The following is an 11818-nucleotide window of genomic DNA, read 5'->3' as shown; positions in this document are numbered from 1 at the left end:
TTTATTTATTTATTTATTTATTTATTTATTTATTTACTTACTTACTTATTTGTCAGAGAGAGTGAGAGCACAAGCAGGGAGAGTGGCAGGTAGAGGGAGAAGCAGGCTCTCTGCTGAGTAAGGAGCCCAATGTAGGACTTGATCTCAGGACCCTGGAATCATGACCTGAGCCAAAGGCAGACATTTAACCAACTGAGTCACCCAGGCATCCCTTCATACCCTTTTTAAAATTATTAAAATACACTCTTACCCATTTCTACGAGTTTTGAAAAATGTGGAATGAGCTGAAAAACATCAAAAATATTTAATAGATACTAAACTTGAGGTTTATATAAAACTTTATTCAATTGAACAAATTTTCACCCAGACAACTACTTATCAGTTCAATGGGATAGCTAAATTGGATGATGGAAACCTCTATCATTCTTTAATATTTTATTGTTTTAGACAGTATCATAAATGTTCCAGGAAGAACCCTGCTTTGGAAATTATTCTATCTTATTTAAGTTACTATTTCTGCAACTTGGTAATAAGAGAGACATAGTATGTCTACTCTTTCTACTGCATAGGGTTGACGTGAAGATCAAATGAGAGGGTTAGTAGCCACGTCACATCTACACAAACTGAACTAAGAAAGCATTCAGTGATTAGACAAATTCTAGTAAAAAATGCTAAGTGGACCCTGTGTCAGTAGATTTTTTGGTCATTGTGCTGGAATTAATCCCAGACATGGTGAATGCTTAAATCTGAGTCATTTGGGGTAAAAACTTGTGTTGTTTCAAGGAAGAGTGTAAATTGTTTATTTGTATTGTTTTTTAAGCATGATGAATGTAGTAAGTAAGCTTGGGGAGGTTATTTTAGATCTTTTTTATATAATTCAGCTAGGATTTGTGAATCAAGTCTTTTTTGTTTTATGATCCCTAATTCTGAGCCTTATATTTGTATATGTTAGGATTATATGCAAGAGAAGAAACTCATGCCAGCTGAATGTGATAACCAACAGGTTTGTAAACTTGTGAAATTTGTCTCTGGACTCAGCCTACCCCTTCTAACTTGTGATTCCCAATTTTCTTCTCCCCCTTGTCTCTCATTTACAATAGGAAAAACTTAGTCATTTGTGTGATACTCAAATGTAAATCCAGGTGGTGAATCTCCCAAGGCTGTTGGCATTTTCACTTCTTTATAATAGTGCAATTAAAGATTTTAACCCCTTTAATATAATTCCAAGCATCAGGAGGAAGTGCATGATGTATATTTGAGGGACGAAGTAGAAAATGCTATATGTCTGAATTTAGAACTTACCCTTTTCCTGTTTCTGCAGAATTACTCCATTCTCATGCATTTTAATGTCTCAGACAAATAGTATGCTTTCTTTCTAGTCTTCCTCTCAATTTCTTTTAAATATGAAGAACGAACAAAAATGTCACCTCGTTAGGGCTCCACTGCTACTCTCAAACAAGGGACTATCCTCTTCCTTCTAATGAAAAGGAGATTACCTGATCATTTCTGAATTTTTCATCAAATATATGTCCTCATGGTGGGACATCGTAAATTCTGAAATCTGCTTTCTAATTTGTGATGCAGTAGGGAATATGTTGTGGGGTTTTACAGCTACCTTAAGCATGCAGAGTGTTTCCAATGGGAATTATTAGAATGTCAAGTAGAATTACAAGAAGAAAAAGACAAAAACATTTTAAGGATTAAAAATGTTCAAAACATGTGCCAGCTAAGACCCCACTGGATCATGTCAGCATTTTAAATTTGACCTTTAAACAGTGACAGTGATAATGGAATGGCACACATGTTTATTAAGCATAATGAAAGTAGTGAGCCTGGGGAGGTTATTTTAGATCTTTTTATATAATTCATGTAAGTGATGAGAAGGCAATAGTGTCTAATAAGAGATTAGTAGTGACACTAAGTCAATGGTTAAGTGTGTTAGTGTCTGCATATTTTGCAAAACAGGTAGAGAGAGAGTATATTATGTTCAAAAAAGATTTTTTCAGGAATAATTCTGCTTAATTAAGAGAACTTGATGGTGTCTTATACACTAGGTTTTTTTTTAATTTAATGATTTTATTTATTTGAGAGACAGCAAACGAGAGAGTGCAGGAGCAGGGGGAGGGGTAGGAGGGGAGGGAGAAGCAGACTCCCTACAGAGCAGGGAACTCCACGTTGGGCTCCATCACTGGGCTCCATCGTGGGGCTCCAGTGTCACGACCTGAGCTGAAAGCAGATGCTTAACCAACTGAGCCACCCAGGTGCCCCTGTACGCTAGTTCTTTTAGGAATATGCCCTCCCAAAGAAGAATTATTCTATTGTGATTTTGATATTTATAGTTATTCACTTTGTTGAATAGGTAGTTCCTATGTTCTGCCATAGCAAATGAAGGTCTTTGTCTTTTTCAACTAAAGAGTATTACATAAAGAAAAAATATTTAATCATACAAAACTCCATTTGTTTCAGTTTCTTTGTTATACATTAAAAGGGAAGATGTGATAAATCTGAGCCATATTAAAATTAGCAACAAACTTTTATAAAATAAATACAATACACAGTCAAGTATAATTCCATTCAAATTTACGTCCAGTTCAGCCAGAGGTGCCGTGGGAGATGATGAAAAGTGGAGAAAAGAGATAAAGAGAGGGAAATAATGTTGTTTGCAGTTTTTTCCTATTAAATTTGTGCTGCAAATAAATAATTTTGCTTCTTGAAAGGTTAGAAAGCTAGAAATATAAGATAATTGGAAAAGAGAGAGGAGCAGAAGGAAAGAAATGACAAGACACCTATGGAAAAAAACAGGGAGAAGAGATGAAGGGGCAGAGAGACCATGCCTACAGAGATGCTATACCACAAAGCCACATGTGCAGATACCAAAACAGGGGTGGGGATTGGGGGCAGTAGGGAACTAGAGGGTGGAGGAAGGAGAGATCTTTGGAAATACAAAGTCTTTTGTTTTTCTTTTTGTTGTTGTGGTGGTGGTGGTGGTTTCATCTAATTACAGACTTCCTAGGGTCTCACTTCTCAGAATTTACCACAATGCTTTAGAAGTAATTAAAAGTAATATGGCAATAGTCTACAGTAGTCTAATAACTAGTCTGCAGTAGGCCTCTCCTCTCAGCTGAGAAGGCTTTTTCATCTCTGGCAATTTTTTAGTATCAAAAGAAAGACGTGTGTATGTGTGTGTGTCCATTTATGTGTTTTAAGAGATGCATCTCAGGATGACCTGAAGTAGTTTACTACACAAGGCATCCAGCAGTGATAAAAATACAAGACTGGAGTTCAGAAGACAAGATTGCAGTTCTGGCTCCACCCAGGATGGCTGTTCTTGGGAAACTGTCACGGATTCCTCAGATATTTCCCAATCAGAAACCGTAGAAAGGCATTTCTTTCTTTTACAAAATGTTTGAATATCTGTCATGTGGTAGGCTTATTGCATGAGTGGGTCCGCACTTCAGCAGTGGTTCTGGTACAGAAGGGCCTTGGTGTCAGGGATTTAACAAGCCAGTGGAGGGAGTCAGTCAAAGAGCAAAGAAGATAGGTTTTAAAAATGTGTGGAATGTAAGAAACAACTACAGGATGATAGGGGAAGGGAGGGAAAACTGAATGGGAAGAAATCAGAGAGGGAGACAAACCATGAGAGACTCTGGTCTCCAGGAAAAAAACTGAGGGTTGTAGAAAGGAAGGGTGGGGGGATGGGGTAAATGGGTGGTGGACATTAAGGAGGGCACATGATGTGATGAGCCCTGGGTGTTATACACAACTCATGAATCATTGAACACTGCATCAAAAACTAATGATGTTCTATATGTTAGCTAATTGAATTTAAATTTAAAAATGTCAAAAGTGAAAGAATATAAGACAGTAACATGTTGGAGAACGAATGCAGACAAGTAGGGTATTCTTTTAGTAGGTGTTAGAAAAGTCTTTTTTGAGGAGGTGACATTGAAGCTGAATAACTAGCTCAATCTAGCTCTGAGGAGGTCTGAGAGAAGGGCATAAGAGGCAATGAATGGGAAGAGCAAGAACAAAGACCATGAAGGCAAAAAGTTGGTGAATTGAGGAACAAAAAGGAGACCATAGTGGTGACTAAGTGATGGTCAAATGAGAGAAAAACATAAGGTCATGTCTGAGGGGTAGGCAGCAGTTGCCCAGGCTGTGGCATTTAGTCATTATTCTATCTGTGTAATTACAATAGGCCTTTTGTAATCTCAAGGCCACTCTGGCTACCGCGGATGACAGATTTGAAGGAGGCAAGTGTAATCGCAAGGAGAACGGTTTGAAGATTTTGCAGTACTCTCCATAGCACAGTTTGGGGACTTAGCCTGGCGGAGGATGGAAGAAGGAAGTAGGTAACAGAAGGAATAAAGAGAACTCGGCTTATATTTGTAAGGTAGGGTCATTTAGACTTGTCAATAGACATGATATCTGAAAAGAGGAATCAGAAATAACTCAAGAATTTAGATGGATTAATCATACATAACATTGCAATTTAACAACATGGAAGTGACTCAGACAAGATGAGTTTAGTAATAGGAAAAAACATGCTGTTTTAACCATACATTTATTTTTTGCAAAGGAAATATGTATAGTTACACATGTTTTTAAAATGAAAAAATACGTTCACTGAGAAATCTTCCCATCTCAGTCCCCCATCCATAACCCACACTCCAAGTGAGGAAACGATCAATTTCTTGTGTAAATTTTCAAAATTGTGACTGTGGAAGTAATATTTATGTGCATTCTTTTTTTTCTCTTTTGAACATATATTCAGAATAATCACACAATATCTTGTACCTTACTTTTCACTTAAAGTATATCTTGCGGAATTTTTCATGTTAATGCTTAAGAGTTTCCTAATTCTTTATATGGCTGCTTATCATTTAGTTCATTAATATAAAACTTTAATTTTCCTCTAATGAGGAAAACATAAGCTATTGATAATTTTTTGGCAATCCCAATGTGTTCTGTAATAATTAAACCTAAACATGTCATTTTTGGGAATACATAAAGGAAAAATTCTCAGAAATATAAGTAGGGGAACAATATTAGTGTGTGCACACATGTGCATGCTGTTTTTTTCTCTAGTTTACTGAATTGTAATTTATGTACAATAAAATGAACAAACCTTCTGTATACAGTTAGATGAATTTTTGAGCATGTAAGTAACTTCTGACAATGACAAAGAATAAGATATAGAGTCTTTCCAACACATCCGAAGGTTCCCTTGAGATCCTTTTCAGCCAATGACGTCCCCTGAAATAACCAGAATTCTTATTTTTATCAACATGAGTTAGTTTTATGTGTTTTTGAAAATAACATAAATGGGACGATAGAATATGTATCATTTTGTCTCTGGCTTTTTAAATTCAATATATTTCTTTTGAGATCGATCCACATTTATTGCTGATAAATATTCCATTTTCCAAATATATAACAACTGAAGGAAATCTTTTTTCCCTGAATTTCGGAGAAACATACATAAAGCTAGCAAGAGCATTCTTGGGATAAATCTTTCCTGGACATTTGCTCTCATTTCTCTTATGTGCACACTAATGAGTTGGGTTGCTGGAACATAGGGTCAGGATATTTTTAATGCTTGAGAAAAGACCCCGCTTGCTATAGTGGCTATAATATTTTACACTCTTACTATCAATACATGAGAGAAACAACTGTTTTTTATCTTCACAACAATTTGTATTTTTAGTCTTCTAAATTTAGCAGTTCAAGTTAGTGTGTAATAGCATCTCCTTGTAGTTTTGATTGACATATCTTTGATGGGGAATGATAGTGAGCAACATGTCAAATGTTTGCTACTTGGATGTCATCTTCCTTGTAGTGTCCTTTCAGGCCTTTTGCCAAGAGGACTCTATTTTGCACTCTCTGACCTTTTTAGTCCAATTTCGGTTTTGCTTTGCCAAAATATTTCTCTTTAAAACCTTGTGCATATCTTAGGAATCATTATTGTGTATACTTCATGCTCCAAAAGCCACATCCATAATTATTTCTGAGATAAATGTTTTTCTACTCTAAGTGTTCTTAGCTAATGTGGACAAAACCTGTTAGATTCTTGGAGATCCTATTTTCCAGCTAAGATTCTATGAGGCACTGTCTCTAGTGTTTCTGAAGGCTTATCAAAGGATCTGAGAGCCACATCATTGATTTATTCTTTATTCTTATTTCTTTCATGAAGTTTTTTTCTGTTTTTGCCAGTTGGAGAGACTGTCCTGGGCTTTCCATATTTTCTCTAAAATCTTTTGAAAACTTATATAAGTATATCTTCTTAGGATCTCTCTGTCTTCCTGTACTTTATCACACATGGTTAAAATAATCATCTAGTGCTGTCAACATTTTGTTTACAATATTCTTGAGCCATATCTTTAAGGAAATTTATACATTTTCCATATTCCATATTTATTCTGAAGACACTTCACCAAACAAGTCACCATGTTATGCAAGGTGCTTCTCTTTTCCATCCTCCAGTGTATCTGGAGCAATGCATGAGTGACCAACTAGATTGCTACTGGATTTCTTAAGAAGAAATTTGTTTTTTCTTAATAATGAAAACCCCTTTCTCTAGGATGGTTTTATTTTCTTCTTTACCTTTTATCATGTTTTCAACTTTACTAAAATGAGTTATTTTAGTTTGAAATTTAGAAAAACAGTATCTCAATTTTGAAAAATTAATGATCTCCATTTTTACAAGATGTAATAGCAAACAGTCTATCTTTTATATTCAGGTTAGCAAAGAAGGGATGACTAGGTAACAATGAGATTTTAATATTTTAGACAAGTCATAGATAGGTCTTGATAGTGTAACACAGTCGGTGACTTACAGTCTTTTTCTTTAATCATAAATTGCTGATATTGAAAGCAGAAGAAATCAATGGCTTGGGAAAAAAAGAGAGAAAGAGAGAGGGAGAGAAGAAATCCAAAAAGATTTAAGGAGGTGACAGAGGAGACAGGTGAGTTGTGTGGTTAAATTTGCTGTTTCACTGGCAGGTCTAGTGGCTGAGTTGGAGGCAGTAGTACCAATTACAGGAATAGCTGTGAAGTTGTTCTCTGATACCTATTTCCCCTAAACTACCCTGCCTTATCAATGCTTCTAGTCCAGCCATGTCCCCATGATTCAGGCTGGCTTGCTACTTTCTCCCATTCCAGAAGTTTTCTTCTCTTTCATCTATTTTATGATGAAATCTATGTTATTTTGAACTTAGTAATACTTCATAACTCTACAATTATGTTTGTTCTTGTATAGTCCACAGTGAAAATTTTTTAAAAAATATCCCTGTGTAATAGCAGTGCACTGCTTTTGAAGATCATATCAGAAAGTGGTCTCTTTCTAGTAACTTTAACCCTAGTTATATGAAATATAGGGTGACAAGTAGAAGTCGAGCTTGCTTCAATACAGAGATTTGACGTTAAGGTAACAGGACAAAGAGAGATACCATCATTTTACTATTTATGCATATATATATATTTTCTTCTTTCTCTCTCTCACTCTTTCTTTCTCTATTTCTTCTTTCCTTTTTATTAGATGGATTTTTTTAATAATATTTTTTTATTATGTTATGTTAGTCACCATACAGTACATCCTTAGTTTTTGATATACTGTTCCATGATTCATTATTTGCATATAACACCCAGTGCTCCATGCAATACGTGCCCTCCTTAATACCCATCACTGGCCTATCCCAATCCCCCACCCCCTCCCCTCTGAAGCCCTCAGTTTGTTTCCCAGAGTCCATAGTCTCTCGTGGTTCATTCCCCCTTCTGTTTACCCCCTCTTCGTTCTTCCCTTCCTTCTCCTACTGATCTCCCCGCTATTTCTTATGTTCCATAAATTAGTAAAACCATATGATAATTGTCTTTCTCTGCTTGACTTATTTCACTTAGCATAATCTCCTCCAGTCCCGTCCATGTTGCTGCAGATGTTGGGTAATTGTTCTTTCTGATGGCTGAGTAATATTCCATTGTATATATGGACCACATCTTCTTAATCCAGTCATCTGTTGAAGGGCATCTCGGCTCCTTCCACAATTTAGCTATTGTGGACAATGCTGCTGTGAACACTGGGGTGCATATGACCCTTCTCTTCACTATGTCTGTTATTAGATGGATGTTTGATCCTATGGTCAATTATTTTATCATTTCTAGGCAAAGAGGAGTCAATTCAAAATTCAGAAATCATAACTCAAAATCAGCCTTCAAGTTCTTAAAACAAAAGCCACATTATTATTAAGGAAAGAAACAGATCATCATAGGAGATAATTCAATATAAAAGGAAGAACCTTTGCATTTCACATTGCACCTTGAGAGGCAAACAGACTTCTCAATTAAAAATTGGAATATTTTTAGATGAATAGAGCCTCTGAGAGTCTTCATATTAGTCATCCATTTTTCTTTATAATGAAATTGTGACAGGAATCTATTTTCCTCAAAATTTTGACACATTACCTTGTCAAATGAGAAGACTAAAGCTCTATCTAGTCATGTGAAATGACGTATAACTTTGATGACTGTGTTTCTCAGTTTGAACTGAGAAGTTGGTATATACACTTCTAAAAATGTAGACTAAAAGTCAGATGTTCTAAGTTACATTTTAATTGGTAAAACGTGATTGCCTATTGAGGCGTTAGTGCCAGGGAAAAAGAGATTAGGTAATAAATAATTTACTAGTAAATCAGATTATTTTGCTGGAAGGAACATACAAATCAGAAGTTATTATTAATTATAATGTACTGCTAGTTTAATTTTAACACGTGAGGTATAATTAGAAATAAATGAAGCTACAAAAATTCAAAAGACAAAATTGAAATTAAAAAATAAACAAACAAATAGCAAGATATCTATTAAGCCCAGCCAACCTAGAATTCCTTTCCCCCAGGCCTACTTTTACCTTGGAGCATGTAATTAGACATTGGCTATAAGAACTTACAGCTGGCTGGAGACCCCTCAAGGGAGAAAAAAACAGGTTTCTGGTAAAGAAACAAAGCAAAATATTGCTCTAAAATAATTAATATTATTTCTGCAATATATTGAAACATTTTCTTTTATTGCCTGTACTGTTGAAAGGATACCATCCCAAATCCTACTTTAAACCACTTTATTTATTGCTTTTGTTGGTTTTTTTTTTTACTAACCTGTTTACAATTCTCTTTATGATATGAGAAATATCATATAGATATTAAGATTAACTTATCTTAAATGTATAGATTGAAATTTTTTCCTATGCATGCATCTATGAAACTACTACACTTACCAAATTACAAAACATTTATCACACAAAAATTTCCCTTGGGCCCCTTCTCAGTAAATATTAACCATCAGGGCTAATGACTTCTCAATTCTATCACTAAATATCAGTTTTGTTTATTTTTAAATTTCATTTAAATAAAATCTCACAATATGTACTCTTTTGTTTTGAGTGTCGTCTAATAAAATGTTTTAGAGATGGATCTATGTTGTTGCATGTGCTAGTTTAAAAATGTTTTTCAATTTTATTACTGAGTAGTATTCCACTGTGAATATACTCTAATCCTGTCTACACGTCCCCTTCTTAGATGACTTAAACTAACTTAAGTGGTACTGGGAGTGATCTGAGAAAACAGGTGATAAATGGGGATTGTGGTTGGTTTACTCACTACCTGGTGTGGGACGAGGACTCCATTACAAGTGGTAGATGGGACACAGACAAGTCCTGCCATAATATAAGTGCCTGATTGCTTAAGACTTCAGTGGTGGTGGGATGCTTCACTGGCTCAGTCAGTGGAGCATGTGACTCTTGATCTTAGGGTCATGAGTTCAAGCCCCATGTTGGGAGTGGAACCTGCTTAAAAGCAAAAAATGAAAACCCTAAAGATTTCAGTGGTGGTGACCTGAGGAAACATCTTGGGGAAAAGGAATGCTATTGTAAGTGAATGATCCAATTATTTGAAAAATAAGGGGAGAAAAATTCTTATAAATAGTGAAGTTTGCTTATTGCTAAGTTGTATGGATGCCTTGGAATAAGAAACAAAAGACTGTATAACAAGCAGGTATAGGCTAAGTGCAGGGACCTAAAGAACTCTTATATTTTACATAGATGTCCCTATCTCCTATAGTAGAATTACCATAGATAGGAATAGATGGAAGATCTCACAGAATTACACAGCTCCAACAAAATATAAACACTCAGGCAAGTCATGTGTGTTATGGTAAGGTCAAGGCACTGGAGGGAAAAATCTAGGACTCTAAAATCTGGGCAGGATCTCCAGTGAGAGGGTGTCCTAAATCTCCTTAAATGCTTTAGTGGGCCTGGTTTTGCATTCTCTGGGGGTGCAGGAGACTTTCAATTCGTTTTTTATTTTTCTCAAAGCGGAATTTTCCCATGAATTATGGATGAACTGGTGTGTTTGTGGGGGTAAGGGGAGATTTCCTATTCTGCCATGTTGCTGATGTGGCTCCTAGCGTTACGTATTGATGCATGCTGCCATGTGGTTGAGTCTTGAAAGCATAAGGCTAAAGGAGAGAAGCCAATCACAAAAGGCCACATCCTTATTCCCCTCCCCCCACACCTAGGTAACCATTAATCTACTTTGTACCTCTAAAGATTTGCTTATTGTGGACACTTCATACAAATGGACTCATACACTATGTAGTTTTTTGTGCCTCCTTTCTATTACATTACCTAATTTTTCAAGAGTCATGTATGTTATAGCATCTGTCAGTGCTCGATTCCTTTTTATTGCCAAATAATATTCCATTCTATAGATACACCACCTTTGGCTTATCCATTCATCAATTGATGAATGTTAGGTTTTTGAAAACTTTTTACTCTTGTGAATAAAGCTGCTGTAACCATTTGTGTTCAGTCTTTTGTGAGGGCATGTGTTTTCATTTCTGTTGCATACATATTTGGAGTGAAACTGCTAAGACACATGGTAAACATATGTGTAACACTTCGAAGAACTGCTAGAATTTTCTCCAAAATGGTTGCACCATTTTTATATTCCACCAGCAATGTATCAGGGTTCCAACTGCTCTATGTTCTCATCTGTCTTTTTTGATTATAGCCATCCTAGTGGATACGAAGGGGTATCTTACTGTGATTTTCATTTGTATAGCCCTAGTGACTAATGATGTTGAGCATCTTTTCCTAGTGCTTATTGCCCATTTGTATATCTTCTCTGGAGACTTTTTTTGCTTAGATACTTTGCCCATTTTCTAATTATTTGTCTTTCAATTCTGGAATTGTAATAGTTCTGTATATATTCTGGACCCATGACTTATAAATATTTTTTTTCTTCCATTTCATGCATTGTCTTTTCACTTTCTCCCAACTATCATATTTGTTGGGATGTTTTTGTTGGTCTTGTGATTTTTGATTGTGAGTTTTTATTTGTAAAACCTTTCTCTGAGAATTCAGTGTAACTTGTTTTCAAGGAACATTTTTTTTTTACTGAGTATTTGTGTTTACTTTTGCCAAATGCCTGAGCATATACCCTCAAGTAGCAAGTTGAAAGAAAATTCTCACACTGATGTGCAGGAACATACAAAGGACATGATGACAAGCCCAGCCTTTGTGAAGGACGCATTTGTTTTCTTCTACATCCAGAATCAAGTTTGGATAACATTTCTTTTTCATGCTCTCTGCTTCTGCTAGGCAGGCTTTCTTCTAATAATCTCTCTCTCTCTCTCTCTCTCTCTCTCTTTCTGTTTCTCTTTCTCTTTCTCTCTCTCCCTTTTTTTTCCCTCAGAATCTGTGCACACAGCATGGCCTCCAGTCAATCTCCATCCTTGTTAGGGCACAAAGCCCAAAACACAGTCCTCTCCCAAA

This window comes from Ursus maritimus, unplaced genomic scaffold, assembly GCF_017311325.1.
Source record: "Ursus maritimus isolate PB19 unplaced genomic scaffold, ASM1731132v1 scaffold_39, whole genome shotgun sequence".
Taxonomy (NCBI): Eukaryota; Metazoa; Chordata; class Mammalia; order Carnivora; family Ursidae; genus Ursus; species Ursus maritimus.
The sequence above is the reverse complement of the archived record's forward strand: the minus strand, read 5'-3'. Positions refer to the sequence as shown.